Source organism: Macaca nemestrina, chromosome 1 (genome assembly GCF_043159975.1).
Source record: "Macaca nemestrina isolate mMacNem1 chromosome 1, mMacNem.hap1, whole genome shotgun sequence".
Classification (NCBI taxonomy): Eukaryota; Metazoa; Chordata; class Mammalia; order Primates; family Cercopithecidae; genus Macaca; species Macaca nemestrina.
Genome location: NC_092125.1, coordinates 172734002 through 172748515, shown reverse-complemented (window position 1 = coordinate 172748515; position 14514 = coordinate 172734002). Strand labels below are relative to the sequence as shown.

The window sequence follows — 14514 nt, the reverse complement described above, 5'->3', positions numbered from 1 at the left end:
ATCCTTTCTATTCACCTATTGACCACAGGATTCTATTTATCTTTTTGACAAAAAAAAATTATTTTTATAGAATGAAAATATGTAAATGTATACAAATTTGCTATATAATATATAACATATATCTATTATAAAATTAAAATTATTATAAATTATTCCAGAAAGATCCTGTTGAAACGCACATATTATCTTGGGATATGTGCAAAGAGGAAGCAAAGAAGGGAAGACATGCAGTAGTATAAGTAACTTGGCAGAGAGTATGGCACAGAAACTCAAGATGGCTGAGTGTTGATGGGGTAAAGAATTGTGGGAAGGAAAAGGCATTAAATATTCATTAAGCTTCTATGATATGGAAGGGGCTTTTCATATGTTTCCTCATTCAATCCTCATACAACTCCATGAGATTACTATCATGAGAAAACTTAGGCTCAGAGAACTCAGTAAATTGTGTAAGTTCATAAAGGGAGGAAGTAGTAGAGCTTGGATTTGAACCCAGGTCTTTCTGACGGCAGGGGTCCACTCTCCTTCCTTTGTCCCAGCCTACTTCTGAACAGGCCCCATGGGGGCCTTGAGCATAAGTGACATAAAAATAGGAAATGAATGGAGGAGGAGTGTAAAAGTGAAATGAAATCAATGGAGGTACCATGAAGAGATTTTGCTTATTCCCAAGTTAACCTAGGCCCCTGCCCAATATGGTACAAGAAGTCCCTGGTTCTCAGCGCAGCCCTGCCCATAACTGAGTACAGGTCACCTAGGAAGTCATAACCTTTCCGGGGCTCAGAAAATTCCTCTTCTAGAAAATTAGTTTTTTGAACAAGGTAGTCTAGGACCCACGCAGCCCTGAGGTCCTTAAAATCTAGAAAAAGTAAGCACAAAATAGAATATTTTCCACTTATTAATTACTGTCCAAGTTCCTTTCTGAAGAGCTAAGCATGTCCAGACTGGATTCGTTGCCCAAAGGATGCTTCTGTCACTGTTCGTCTACCTGGGCCTGGAGGAGGTGATACATATTGATTAAGGCATTGATATGGTGCTAAGGGAAAAATGTATTAGCACACTTATATAATGCCCTAGAGGTGCAGTCTTCCTTGGTTCTCAAGGAAGAATTTTTTATTCAGTCAACAAACATTTACTGAGGCCCCCGCCAACACAGTGCTCCATGCCATGTGTATAGGAGTAAACCAGCAGCCAACATAGGCATTAAACAAATAATTACATAAATAAGTAACAACGGCTGTGTTTTATTTGGGGTCACTTGGGGAGCTGTGGAAAGGCTTAGGCAGGGAAGTCACATTGTCAGATTTGTACAACTCTGGCTCCTACACAAATTAGAGATGCTGAGACAGGAAGCCGTGAGAAAATCCATTGCAACAATCTGGGAGAGACGTGTTGAGGCTCTGAATTAAGCCAGGGTCAGTGGGGATGCTCACAGACCACATTCTTGAGAGATAGAGGGGTGAGCTAGACGGACGTGTGATGTTCACAACACTCCCATGGCTGGTGTTGCTGGCAGGAGGGGGTGTATAATACTAATCACCATGCACATGGCTTGCTTCGTTCACCCATCCAGGGAGGCAAGATGCCAAGAGGCACAGGTGTTCCCTGCCATCGAAGGAGGCCTCTGCCTCTCTTGATTGCATAAACAGGCCTCCCGCCTTCCTGCCTCCTCAGCATCCAGCATCACCCCAGGGAGCCCTGGCCTCCCATTCAGGGTGCTCTCAGCAGGGAGGCACAAGGTCTGGCAGGATCTGAAAAAGGGTGACGCCTCCCCATGGGCATCCTGGAAGGGCTGTGAGTCCATCCTGTGGGCCCAGCATCGTGTGATCTCCACACTCACTGCCATCTGTTTCCTATCGAGGCTGAACACAAGCTCGTGCGTGCGGTCACAATCGCACAGAAAAATCACTTGGCCAATAAATATGGAAATGTCAGCTTCATTCTCTCTCTCTCTCTCTCTCTCTCTCTCTCTCTCTCTCTCTCTCACACACACACACACACACACACACACACACACACACACACAGGACTTAAAAAATAGATATTGAAAATGTTGACCCTTTCTAAGATGCCCTCCCTCAACCCCAAGGAAAATATAATGGCATCAAATTCCCCTTGCAGTCCATACTTTATTTAAAGGGTGGGTGGGGGAACCTCAATGCACATGTACAAGGGCCAAACCAAAATAGGAAATATGAGCAAAGTGGTTGCATCCTTTTGCAATCAACTATTATAAAAGCTGGCCATCTCCTGTTCTACAAGAAGACATGGGGTTTCCAACCAGCCCAGTTTTATTTTACATAATTGTAACCATCTCAGCATGTCAATTAAGATAGAATGTTACCTTTGGGATGGGATCAATTAGGGCCCTGAAGATTGAATTTGGAATCATGATTAGCCTGTTTTACATTTTGCCTTCATTTTCTAAAATATACAATTGTCTGATTCAGCCCAATTTTTAAAAACATATTGTAAACTTATTTATTTTTTTAAGCCAAAACAGACGTGGGAGGCCAGTTAGTAACAGGAACCATAGCAAAATGGAGGATGAGGAGGTGGGGGTTGCTATTTGATTAGAGTCGAATCTTAAATTTCCACAGCAAGAAAATATTGAATGTAGTGTAATGGTTGCTGGATTTTCTTAAGAACTGAAATCATTACACCCTGGCTGCGATCCAGGTTCTTCCCTTTTTTAGGTTACAATTTGAAACGGTGCAGAACATGCTATAGTGTTGTAGTCATTTATGTAATGTCATTGAATCGAGCTTCTGGAAATAGACAAAGGACTTTGTGTCCCGAAATGTTCTTCTGGCGGAAAATTGATAGCAACATGAGATATGCTATTACTAGATTTGGTTCTGCCTCCAAATTTGTGCTGACTAAAGTAATTGAGAGAAAGACAGAGAGGGAGAGAGAAAGAGAGAGGGAGGGAGAGAGAACGGGCAAGTGAACTTACAACTGTGTAGGGACGCTAAATACTTAAAACAAATGCTGCATGGAGGGAAAGCACACATTTCCTAGCAGCAATGTGCAAGTTTTTCAGGATCACTAAAATAATGTGAATCTCTTTGCTTGCTTTTCTGAAGTTGTTGTTTCCCAATTGGAGACAATGAACATGCAAATACATGACATGAACCCACTCCCCCTCCGCCCGGGTAATTCTCCCAAGCCCTCCCCTCCCATTCCAGCCCTCCAAAGTGTTTTGCCTTCATTGAAACCCCTTGTCTGGAGCTTTTGCCAGATTCGTCAGAATGACAGACGAGTCCAGCTTCACCAACCAAAGATGCAGCCTGAATGCAAATCAAACCCAGGGCTGGACACTCTAGAGAGGACACATGGTGTTAGGCACAAGCCCATGCCCTGCCCATTTTTGCCCCCCTGCCACCTCCGCCCAGTGCCCTTCTGAGGTTTGTCATCTTCATTGCAACAGTCCCTTTCAGAAAGAAAAGTTAGAGCTGTTTGTGCATGAAGTGAAAGATATGTCAATAAGCCCCCTTTCCACATAAATAGCACATCAAAATATTACCAAATAATGCTGTTGACTTTGCCAACAGGCAGAGAACTCCATCTGGAGAGAATATCTTCCAACTGAGAGGCATCCTAAGTGCCCTTTCCTAGGCAACAGGCAAGGTGACCATTCTGTGGCTAAATCCTGTCCTGTCTATGTGCAAGGGCAATCCTGCTCCTCTTCCCTTGTGCCCACACCACCTGCACTGGATCCTGGAGTTGTCTGCTCACATCCAAAATGAACCCATTGGTCCTCTTTCCTTTGTGATTGCAGCAGCACTGTCCACTTCTGACCACACTCACTATATCCAAGTATCCCCAGAGATGTCCAAAATAGCTAATACTAGATTCTAACCAGGGACAGAGCTGGCCGGCTTCACCAATACTCTCCATTCATCTGCTCCTATCAACACAGAGACAACAGAAAAGCTTGCTGTTGGGTCAGCTCTGCATGGTGTCAAAAGTGACACCTTCTGAACAAAGGCTTCCCTGCTTCCGCTAGCACATGGGTCTCTCCCGTCTGCGAACTCCGATGTAATTAGAGTCTGAGCCACATAGATAGGCTTTTTATTGTTCTCCTCAGTTATTCAAGAAATTCTTGCTGAGCATTTATTATATGCAAAGAACAGGAAGGCAACAAAGGTGAACCAAATATCCGTAGAGGTCCCCTGGCTCTTCCTAATCCGTGTGAATCCCCACTTATTCCACTGACATTTTAAGATTTCTAAGGATTCGTGGAGGGACTTGTGTTCTTACGGTCATCCAGGTCTACAAGGTCCTTTCTAAGTGCCATCTCTGCCTCGGCCCATGTCCACCTGTCCATGAGAGAGGTCATCTCTATCTATATAAAAGCTCTTGCAAAGTACTTGTGCGTTCAGTAGATTTTTGATAGATGTCACTGCAATATGGAGAGACGAGGAGGGAGTAATGATGCAGCAACACAACATCAGGTTAAGCACTAAATGTAAAAGGTGGCACCATCTTAAAAGCAGAAGATTGCAGGTGACATTTCACTCAGACCACCCTTTGCTCACATCCTTCCTTCCCACCAGCTCAGCCTCACCCCACATAATTCTCTACCCCTTTGTATTCTTCTCTTCTCTCCCCTCTCAAGAGAGAGAAAAAAAAAATCTCATATTCTCAGATGCAACTGTTTAAACCATTCTCTTTTCTGGAAGGGAGGAGGGAGAGGAGTGATGATGATCTCTGAAGGTTAGGTTTACAACACTCATACCCTCAGATCTCAGATACCTTTAGTGAGTCATCAAGGGTTTTTTCCCTCAAAGACAATTTCCTCCCCTTACACACACACTCACACACACACACACACACACACAATATTGTTAGTGCCAACTGTTAAAGTAACAAATAATTTTGCCTTATTACACACAAAGTGGTACGATGCCATTCCATTCAGTATTCCCTGCCATTTTCTGATCATCTTCTATGTCCTAGGAAATGACCTAAGCCCTCCAAGCATGCAAATTCACTTAATCCTTGCCACAATTTACTGTGGTGAAGAAACCGAAGATGGGAGCAGTTACATTGTCCAGGGCCACCCAGAGCATTCTGATCCTAAAACTATTATCTTAAGCAATAAATTACTCTGCCTCCCACAATTCAGAAGGCTGAATTATCTCCAAGGTACAATGAGAGGTATAAAGAGCAAAAGGCAGGGGCCCAGCACCAGGTGACTTAACATACTAAGCCACTGGAAACAAGGAATTATGACTTCAGAGAAAGACCTGAGTTTGAGTCCCAGCTGTGCTAGGGATTTGTTGCATGACATTAAGTCACTCCACTGCTCTGAGCCTCAGGTTCCGCATATATAAAATGAAAATGCTGACAGTGCATACCCCATTAGGTTATCTTGCGGACTCAAGGAGATAAGGCATGGGAAGCACACAATGCAGTGCTTGGCATGTGATGAGCCCTGAATAAATGTTACCTTTCATTAGTATATTGAACATGATTTTACAGCTTACCTTGTGGATTTAGCATTTTATGATGCTTCTTTCTGCTGCTGAATACACCTTCTAAAAATCATTGAGATAGTTAATGTCTTGCTTCATTTATCTATTGGAGAATAATATTGTTTGTCCTATCAATATGTATAAAGTAATCCTACATTATTACTAAATCTTTGTTTATATTTGCTGCAAGTGTTTCCCCAGATGTTTGTCTGCCCTTTAATTTTGTTTAACGTACTTTCTGACATGCAGTTAATTTTTATGAAGTCGAACCTAGCTAAATTTTACTTTGTGATTCCTTCCATTAATGTTAAGGATTTTAAAAATTCCTTTCTACACAGAAATTAGAGAGACATTCATCAACATTTTTTTCTAAGATAAAGATACAGTTTAAAATGCAAAGTGATTCACAAAGTAAATAGATTCTGAAATGTGATGTTGGTGGTTTCTTCTCTTCATGAGCAGCCTCCGTATCTCATGACTTGTAGTACGTTGTAAAAGTGTTAATCATGATTATCACATAATCCTGTTTGGGGGATTAAATAAGAATGAGATTTAAGTCACTCATCCTGAGAGTTCTTTCATGAGTTAGCCCACTGTCCCCTTCTCAAGTAGAGAGATTTCCAGAATCTAAGAAGTCACACAGATCTCTAAGAATGCATTCATTAATGTCGAAGATCAGCTTAGAATGGCCCTGGCCCTCAAGGGGCTCTCTTTGTTTTCCCCATAATTTCTATGATACGGAGAAAAGACTTTGGTATGAGACTGATCCAGGTTAGGAGTTCCGCCCCACCCTTGATGGTATGATTCCCTAAATTCATACGTGAGAAATCCCCTGAGGCTCCGTTTTCTCATTTAGAAAATGGAAGAAAATAACAGACCTGACTTCAAACATAGATCTACTGTGAAGATTAAGGTAATGCATGTAAATCTCTCAACACACCTGACGAATAACAAATGACCAACAAGTACTAGCTTGTTTTCCATTTTCTCCACCAGAAGATGACCATGGTTGTCCCTAAAGGCCCTGATGCCCAGCATAGACTCTGGAGTAAAACCCCTCTTACTATAGCAGGAGGTGTCAACTTCAGGCTAATTCTAGCCTAATGAGACTGATATGGTAGTGACTGGGAGATAGTGGGTCCAAAGTACAGTGTATTCATTTCCCAGGAATGCTGTAACAAATTACCACAGACCAGAGGGCTTCAAAAACAAAATTTTATTCACTCACAATGTGGGAGGCCAAAAGTCTGAAATCAAGGTGTGGGCAGGTTTGGTCTTTCTGGAGGGTCTGAAGGAGAAACAGTCCTATGCCTCTCTCCTGGCTTCCGGTGGCTGCGGGTAGTCCTTGGTGCTCTCCAACTGGTATCACCTGTCTTGGCTTCCATCTTCACACCACCTTCTCCTCTGTGTGTATCTTCTCTTCCTATGAGGACACTTGTCATTGGATTTAGGGCCCACCCAGATATTCCAGGATGATCTCATCTCAAGATCCTTTACTAAATTACACCACAAAGGTCCCTGCTGAAAATCAAGTCATACTTGTTACAGTGGAGGGTATGCAGGTTCTTGGCGTCTTGAACAAAGAATTGGACAAAATGCACAAACAAAGCAAAGAGAGAATGATGCAACAAATGCAGAGATTTATTGAAAATGAAAATATGCTCCACAGGGTGGGAGAAGGCCCAAGCATAGGGACTCAAGAGCCCTGTTACAGAATTTTCTGGGGTTTAAATACCCTCTAGAGGTTTCCACTGGTTACTTGGTGTACGCCCTATGTAAATGAAGAGGATGAAGTAAAGTCACAAAGTCATCTACTCAGTGTATGCCCTATGTAAACAGAGAAGATATTTCTTGTCATAGCTGAAGTGTTTCCATTTGATTTAGTTCTAGGAAGTCAGCATGAATCGGTCTTATGGTCCCAGCTTCCAGACCCTATTCTCCCACCTCACATTCACAGATTCAAGGTGAATACATTCTCAGGTTCCAAGTGGACACATATTTTGTTGGGGGGAGTGGGGCGGGGGATGGAGGGAGTGCAGGGGGTCGGCACAGAGGCAGCCATTCAACCCACCATACGTAGTTCCCTACCTTGAAGTGAAAGAGACCAGATACAGAGAGGTAATGATAATCAGCAGTACCCTGGGCAATATTTTTGAAGAGTAAAGTGATCATTATCTGGGTTACAGTATTTGTATCATCTCCTTTAAACATCTAAATCAATAGAAAATGCAGATATTGAAATTTGTGAAACCCAGAGGGGTAAAAGTGATTGCCTGTGTACTATACATATCAAAAGATCAAAAAGTTCATCTTTGGAGGAATTCATGGTCACCTGCTGAAAATCCCAAAGATAAACGAGTCAGGAAATCCTCCCAGCTTGTTGTGAAAAGGCATTCCCAGCTCAACAAGGATTTCTTGATTCTTTCTGCTGCTGGCATTTCTATTGATTGGGAAAGAAGATCCCAGGAGGGAAAGCATCAAGGTGATCTGAATAATATTCTTGAAAATGCCAATGCTTTGTAAACACTAAAGATAAAACATGCCGACTATAGAGAGGAACAAGAGGTATCTTTTGTCTAATGAAAGAAATCGTTTATGTTGTGCACACCACGTTTACATTTCTTTACATCCTCTTTCATGGAGAGTGTTTTGTAAATTAGTTAAGGTAGTTATAACTATGGTTCCTCAATTTCAAGACCTATTTTCCCTTTTCCAGGTCAACTTCACACGAACTAACTTTAAGGGATTCCTCTTTAAGGGAATTTTGTAATACTCAGAAAAATGTGACTTTTATGAAAGTGTTAGAGGAGAAATGCAATGGCTTAAAATCAGCTGTGTTATTTGAGAACATAAAGAGAATTTCAAGTCCAAACAAAAAAAACAGACTAATTATTGGTTCATATAAATCACTGAGCATGTAGATAATGAATAAACAGTTACATGTGTTTACATAATTTTGTATGAACAAATCTTGGAATCTATCCATTCTTTTCAGCAAATTTTACTGAGTGCCTGTTGGACCAGGGACGATGCTACTCTTTTGCTATTTAGGAGGTGCAGTGGGAGAGTCAAACAAATGCCCAGTGTTATCAGTCCTCGGCTGCCCAACCTCTTCTAGACCTTCTATAGTGATGGGTATTCACTACCCTTCTAGAGCAGCTAGAATCTTCACTACCCTTCTAGAGCACCTAGAATCTACAGGAAACAAGTAGAAAGTTGGCAAAAATGCAGATTCCTGGAGCCACTCTGGAAATTCTGATTCAGCTAGTGTGCTGTGGGACCCAGGAACCTGTCATATTAACATGCACCTTGGGTGACTCTGGTGCAATTGTTTCCCAGGTGGTTCAGACACTGCTATTTTGAAAACTACTTGTCCAGTGGAGAGAGAACGTGTCAATCATGCTGTCAGACCTGATTGATGAACTTGAGGCATGCACAGTACTGAGCCTCCTGGTGGTGAGTCAGAGGGCAGGAATGGGTGCCTCAGACAGTCTCCCTGGAATTACCATCCACCGTCACCAAGAAAAAGTCACAATTTTGCAGCCACACAGAAAAAGTCATAGTTCACTCTCTCATTAACTGCTTATTGAGCACCAGTTATGTGCCATACGCTGTTCTTGGTGCAGAGGCTAAGCAAAGAATGAAACAGTCAAAAACCTCATCCTTCTTGGAGCTTACATGCAAGAGGGGGAAAAACTCTCAACTGTGCTCCATTAGTTTCACTCATGCATGCATGCATGCATTCATCTGTTTCACAAGCATGGATTAGACCAGGCATGGTGGGGGTGGGGGGTGCTGTAGTTCAGAAATAAACCCCACAGTCCCTACCTTCTAAGGAACCTACAGTCAAGGGGGAGAGACAAACTAGTAAAACCTTAGAGGCAGTTTATCAAGTGCAAAGGTAGAAGAATCTGGAGGTGTCATGAGAACTCAAAAACAGCCAATCAAGGAAGGCTTCCCAGAAAAAGTGATAGTATACCTAAGCCTTGAAGGACAAGCAGGAGGTAACAGCAGCCACAGGCACATCAACATGAGAGGAGGACATTGAATGGAGCTCAGCATAATTGGAGCAAGGGTGAGAAGTAGAGAAAACTGGTCCAGGAAGCTGCAGAGGCAAGTGGGGACTTTGACTATGGAGACTAGATTGTATCCTGACCTCCATGGGGAGCCACAGAAAGGTGTCAAGCAAAATGGAGTATCCTACTCTGATGTGTGTTTTAGAAAGATATTTCTGAGTTCAGTGAAAGGAATGAATTAAGAGAGCAGAGAGTAGAGTCAGGCAATGAGAAGGACTTACTACAATAGAACGGGCCCAACTGGGGCCCGAATACACTAAGGCACTGTATATGCAGATGAAGAGGAAGGGACAGAGCTGAGAGATATTTAAGAAGCAGAACTGAGAACACTTGATGAGCCATTAGGTGCCAGGAGTATGAAGGGGAATGACAGTCCCTAAAATAGTTGGATGACAATTATGTTCCCAAAATTTCTCATTAGCTTTCCCTTAGGATTCCCTTAGTTTTCCATTTGTACATCCTCCTGGTTCCTCCCAATCTTACTGCTGCTCACCATAAGTGAACTGAATTAATGGAGAGCTTGGCCGTGGTCTCTGTGGAACAACTTACTCAAGGTGAATCCACATACTTAAATACCCCAGTCAAATTTAACTTATCTTCAGGGGGTCAAATCAACTAATAAAAAAAGGAATTTAGTCATCATCTAAGGCAGAAAATCCCGAAGAATTGGAAATTCTCTTTGCTGAGTAACTGAATCTAGAGTTCATACAAAGCAAATTGCCCTCTATGGCATTCAGAAAATAAGGGCAGACCTGCAAATCCAGAAGAGTGGTTACCTCAAGGGGGCTGAGGGCAATGAGGGCAGAGGAAATGCAATTAAAGAAATGTAGAAATCTTCCATAATAATTATGGGGTTTTATTCTTTTGCTGGTGGTGTAACATAAATGTTCAGTTTATTTTATTTTATTTTATTTGAGACAGAGTTTTGCTTTTGTTGCCCAGGCTGGAATGCAATGGCACGACCTCAGCTCATCGCAACCTCCGCCTCCTGGGTTCAAGCAATTCTCCTGCCTCAGCCTCCAGAGTAGCTGGGATTACTGGCATGCACCACCACACCCAGCTAATTTTGTATTTTTAGTAGATACAGGGTTTTTCCATGCTGGTCAGGCTGGTCTCAAACTCCCAACCTCAGGTGATCCACCTGCCTCAGCCCTCCAAAGTGCTGGGATTACAGGGGTGAGCCACTGCGCCTGGTCAAATGTTCACCATTTTATACACTATGTGATGGGCCTAAAATGTTTCAGACATGCCTGAGATCCCTTTAGGGCTCTGCTCACTAACTGTGATCTGGAGAAAAGGTTCCAGGAGACCCTTTAGCAAGTGACAGCTGTTTCTTCTTCACCTGGGTACTGGCAGATTCTTGTATATCTGAAGGGATCTTATGCATGGAGAGTAATGTCTGTTGCTAGTTGTATTCTGATTGCTTCTTGATAGACTAAACACATGAATCTAGTAAACAAAACTTTGAAAATCAAAGGAAAACGCTGAAAGAAAGACAACAGAGATAAATTTAAGCCAGTGATTTTTATATCACATAACTCAAAGCCCTAGACACTCGCTAGAGACAGACGGTCGAGTGACCCAGGCTGTGCCTCCTACCCTGGTTTCCCGCCAGTGTTTCCGCCTGACTGTATACTGTGCTGGCTCACCACACAGTAGATTACTATTAATGATGAGTTCTATAGTTTAAAGAAATTTCATAAATAATGGATTTTGAAAACTAGAAATTTTAATTTCCTCCATTTTTCCTTCACAGCCAGAATTTAGGCATGGCTAGTTTACTGTATACATGCCCACACACATGCATAATGTATACATACAACGTATACATATGTACCTATATATACATAATGTAAACATACACACACAGTATGGTTAATGACCAAATGGGTCCAACAGAAAAGAGCAATATAAAATTCCTGAACAAAAGGCTGGGCAAGGTGGCTCATGCCTATAATCCTAGCACTTTGGGAGGTCGAGGCGGGCAGATCACTTGAGGTCAGGAATTCAAGTCCAGCCTGGGCAAAATGGCAAAACCCCATCTCTACTAAAAATACAAAAATTAGCTAGGCGTGGTAGTGGGAGCCTATAATCCCAGCTACTCAGGAGGCTGAGGCAGGAGAATCACTTGAACCCGGGAAGCAGAGGTTGCAGAGAGCCGAGATAGCACCACTGTACTCTAGCCTGGGCAACAGAGTGAGACTCCTTCTCCAAAATAAAATAAAATAAAATAACTAAACAAAGATCCCATTTTTCCCTTGGTTTGTTAAAGGAAATGAGCTATTTTTTATGTATTGACTTCTCCATAAAGCCTTCTGTGATCATTTTATGCACACTAAGCTCTCACTGAGGGCTGGTACTGGTACCTCTTGTGTGAGCTTATAGCTTTCACTCTACTAAGCCCACAATTAACACTCTGGTACTTGTCAAGTGAGCAGACGAATGAATGAAAGATTAAAGTACAAAATAGTAACAAATAGATGAATGGTTGAACAATTTGTCGGATCAATTTATTCACACATGAATTATGTTCTGCCCTCATTAAAGTTATGGGTCATCCACAATATGAACACATATATAAATTTCTGCAGGTGTTAATTTCACAGCCAGAAACCATACCTGACAACATTTTCATGTGTGAACACTTAGAATGAAGGCAAAATATCTTTCTTAAACTAACATGACTACCCTTGACAGTAGCAGTATAAACAGACTCTTGTCAGAGATCTGTTGATTATCTTTTTGCAACTAACATCCACTTTGTAGATGTGCATTACCATGGAAAGGCTTTCTGTTGGGAAACATGTTGGGAACCTCCCATGCATAAGTCTGCCAGAATGCAAGCAAAGACTACCTTATTGCCTACTCTTTGATGACTTTTCTTGCACGAACAAACCAAAAGGGCAACAAGTTGATCACAATAGTTTCCTCACTCAACAGAAAGAAATGAAGACTTAATGTTAAAATCCAATTCAATTACCATTGGTTGGGCATCTACTAGCAAAAGGACTGGGATAGATGGAGCAGTGAAGTGCAAAGATATCCACAAGAAGTTGTCAATCTAGGTAGAGTTGCAGGTATTTCATTCTTTGTTTATTTACTTAACTAGTATTTATTTAACATATGCTATGAGCCAAGCACTTTTGCTGAGCCCTGGTGATAGACATAAACATACAGGCACGGTCCATTCCCAAAGTGAGTTTGCAGTGCTATAGGTAAGGCGAATATTAAATAATGGGTGTATGAACAAATATAAACTATGAACACAGTTCAATGTTTTACAGAGAAATGATGAAATTCTATGAAAGAGAATAATAGGGGATAATGTTCTTTAAAGGGAGGGTTCAGATGTGACATTTACAAGAAAGTATCCTTTGTGCTGCCTCCTACCTGTGACCCTTGTATTTTATATTATAGTGTGAGTAATAAGGCCTGGTATAAGATGCAGGAAGTTCTGTGGGCATATAGATTAAAAAGACATTTAGCTCCAGCTAAGGGATTCTTATGGAAAAGACACTTTTTTGAGGGAAGTGTCTTTCTTCACATCTTCCCTGAAGATGGACAGAGATTTCACATGTGAATAAAACTGCATGAACAAAGGAAGAGAGGAAGGAAAGCAAAGTGTGTCTAGGAAACAGCAAGTAGTTGAATATAGCTAAAGAACAAGGTATGATTGATAGGGATCAGATTATGAAGGTCCTAGAATGCCAGGCCAGGGATTGTAAACATTACCCTATAGGCACTAGGGAGTCATGAATAGCTTATGAGCAGGCTAGTGGGATGCTCATACCTGTGCTTTAGAAACCCAGCATGGCACATGAGTGGAGAGTGATGTACAAAGGATACACTAAAGGTGCTAGAATAACGAGATCCAGATGAGATTTTTTAAAACAAGCAAAACGTCCATGGTTCACCTGAGAATAATGAAGGCTTGAAATGGGACAGTGGGTGCAAAAATGGAAGGACATGACAAATGGCAAATGCTGACTAGGTGATCTGCCTGGCTAGACATAGGCCAGTCCTGATGGGCCTTAATAAGTGAGAAGGTTGTGTCAGTTGTGACACTGAAATCTTGAATTTTAGAAACTGGAAAGCTGGTGGTGTCACGTCTATGGAATAGATGCTTTGTTTGATTTGGGATATGTTGAATTTGGGAGTTTGCAGAGCCTTCTGTCTTGCAGATTTTAGAAGTTCAGATCCATAGCACCCAAGCTAGAATGACCAAGCCAGAGGCGAGTGACTTGATTCACTGAGGCAGCTACAATCCAGACCTTGAGTCCCAGGATTCTGCATCTGTTTTGTTTAGCCAGGGGATTATTATAAAATATTTACTGTACTCAAGCCTGGGCCTCCCCTGAGAATTGGGATCACAGTGCCTAACCTAATATTCTCTAAGATTATTACTGCTAATAATTCCTTATTGGGGAAATCAAATAGTTACGACTTTTCACTGTTGTTGGAAAAGCTTGAGGGGTGAGTCATGTATTACCCATAGAGGAACTCTGTACACACTAGGCACATAGTAAAATTAGGTTCAAATAAAATGCTATGGAAGAGTGTTTCATTTCAGAAAGGCTTACAGTCATCCCCTTACTGGAAATGAGTGTTAGAAGGCATTAAAAGGCTGTGTGCCCTCTGCAGTATTTAATATAAGGGCTCCATTTTTCTTTTAATCTACATGACATTGATACTAAAATTTGTAAGCAGTAAAAGCAGTTGCAGGAGATTTTTTCAGTTATGGTACTGTATCATTTATGAAACACATTTGCCAATATTGCTCTTCTGATCCTTACGACAACTCAGCAGAGTTTGTGTTGCTGCCCCTCCTTTCCTTCAAAGAAACTGAGGCTCAGAGAGGTCACAGGTGTTGTGCAGGGTCACCTAAGTAGAAAGCATCAGAGTCAAGGTTGAGTCCAGAGCCTTATCATTGTAAACTGTATATTCATGTAGCACTTTGTAGTTAA

General features: G+C 41.8%; 1 long non-coding RNA gene across 2 annotated transcripts in view; it reads right to left on the bottom strand.

The window, feature by feature from the left end:
- Nucleotides 1-1965: 1965 nt before the first annotated feature.
- Nucleotides 1966-14514, bottom strand: part of LOC139362027 (uncharacterized) — a 151309-nt gene continuing 138760 nt past the window's right edge. For both annotated transcript variants that reach the window (XR_011620266.1, XR_011620268.1), the window contains one exon: nucleotides 1966-14431. This is a non-coding gene — a long non-coding RNA (uncharacterized lncRNA). The remainder of the gene's footprint in view (nucleotides 14432-14514) is intronic.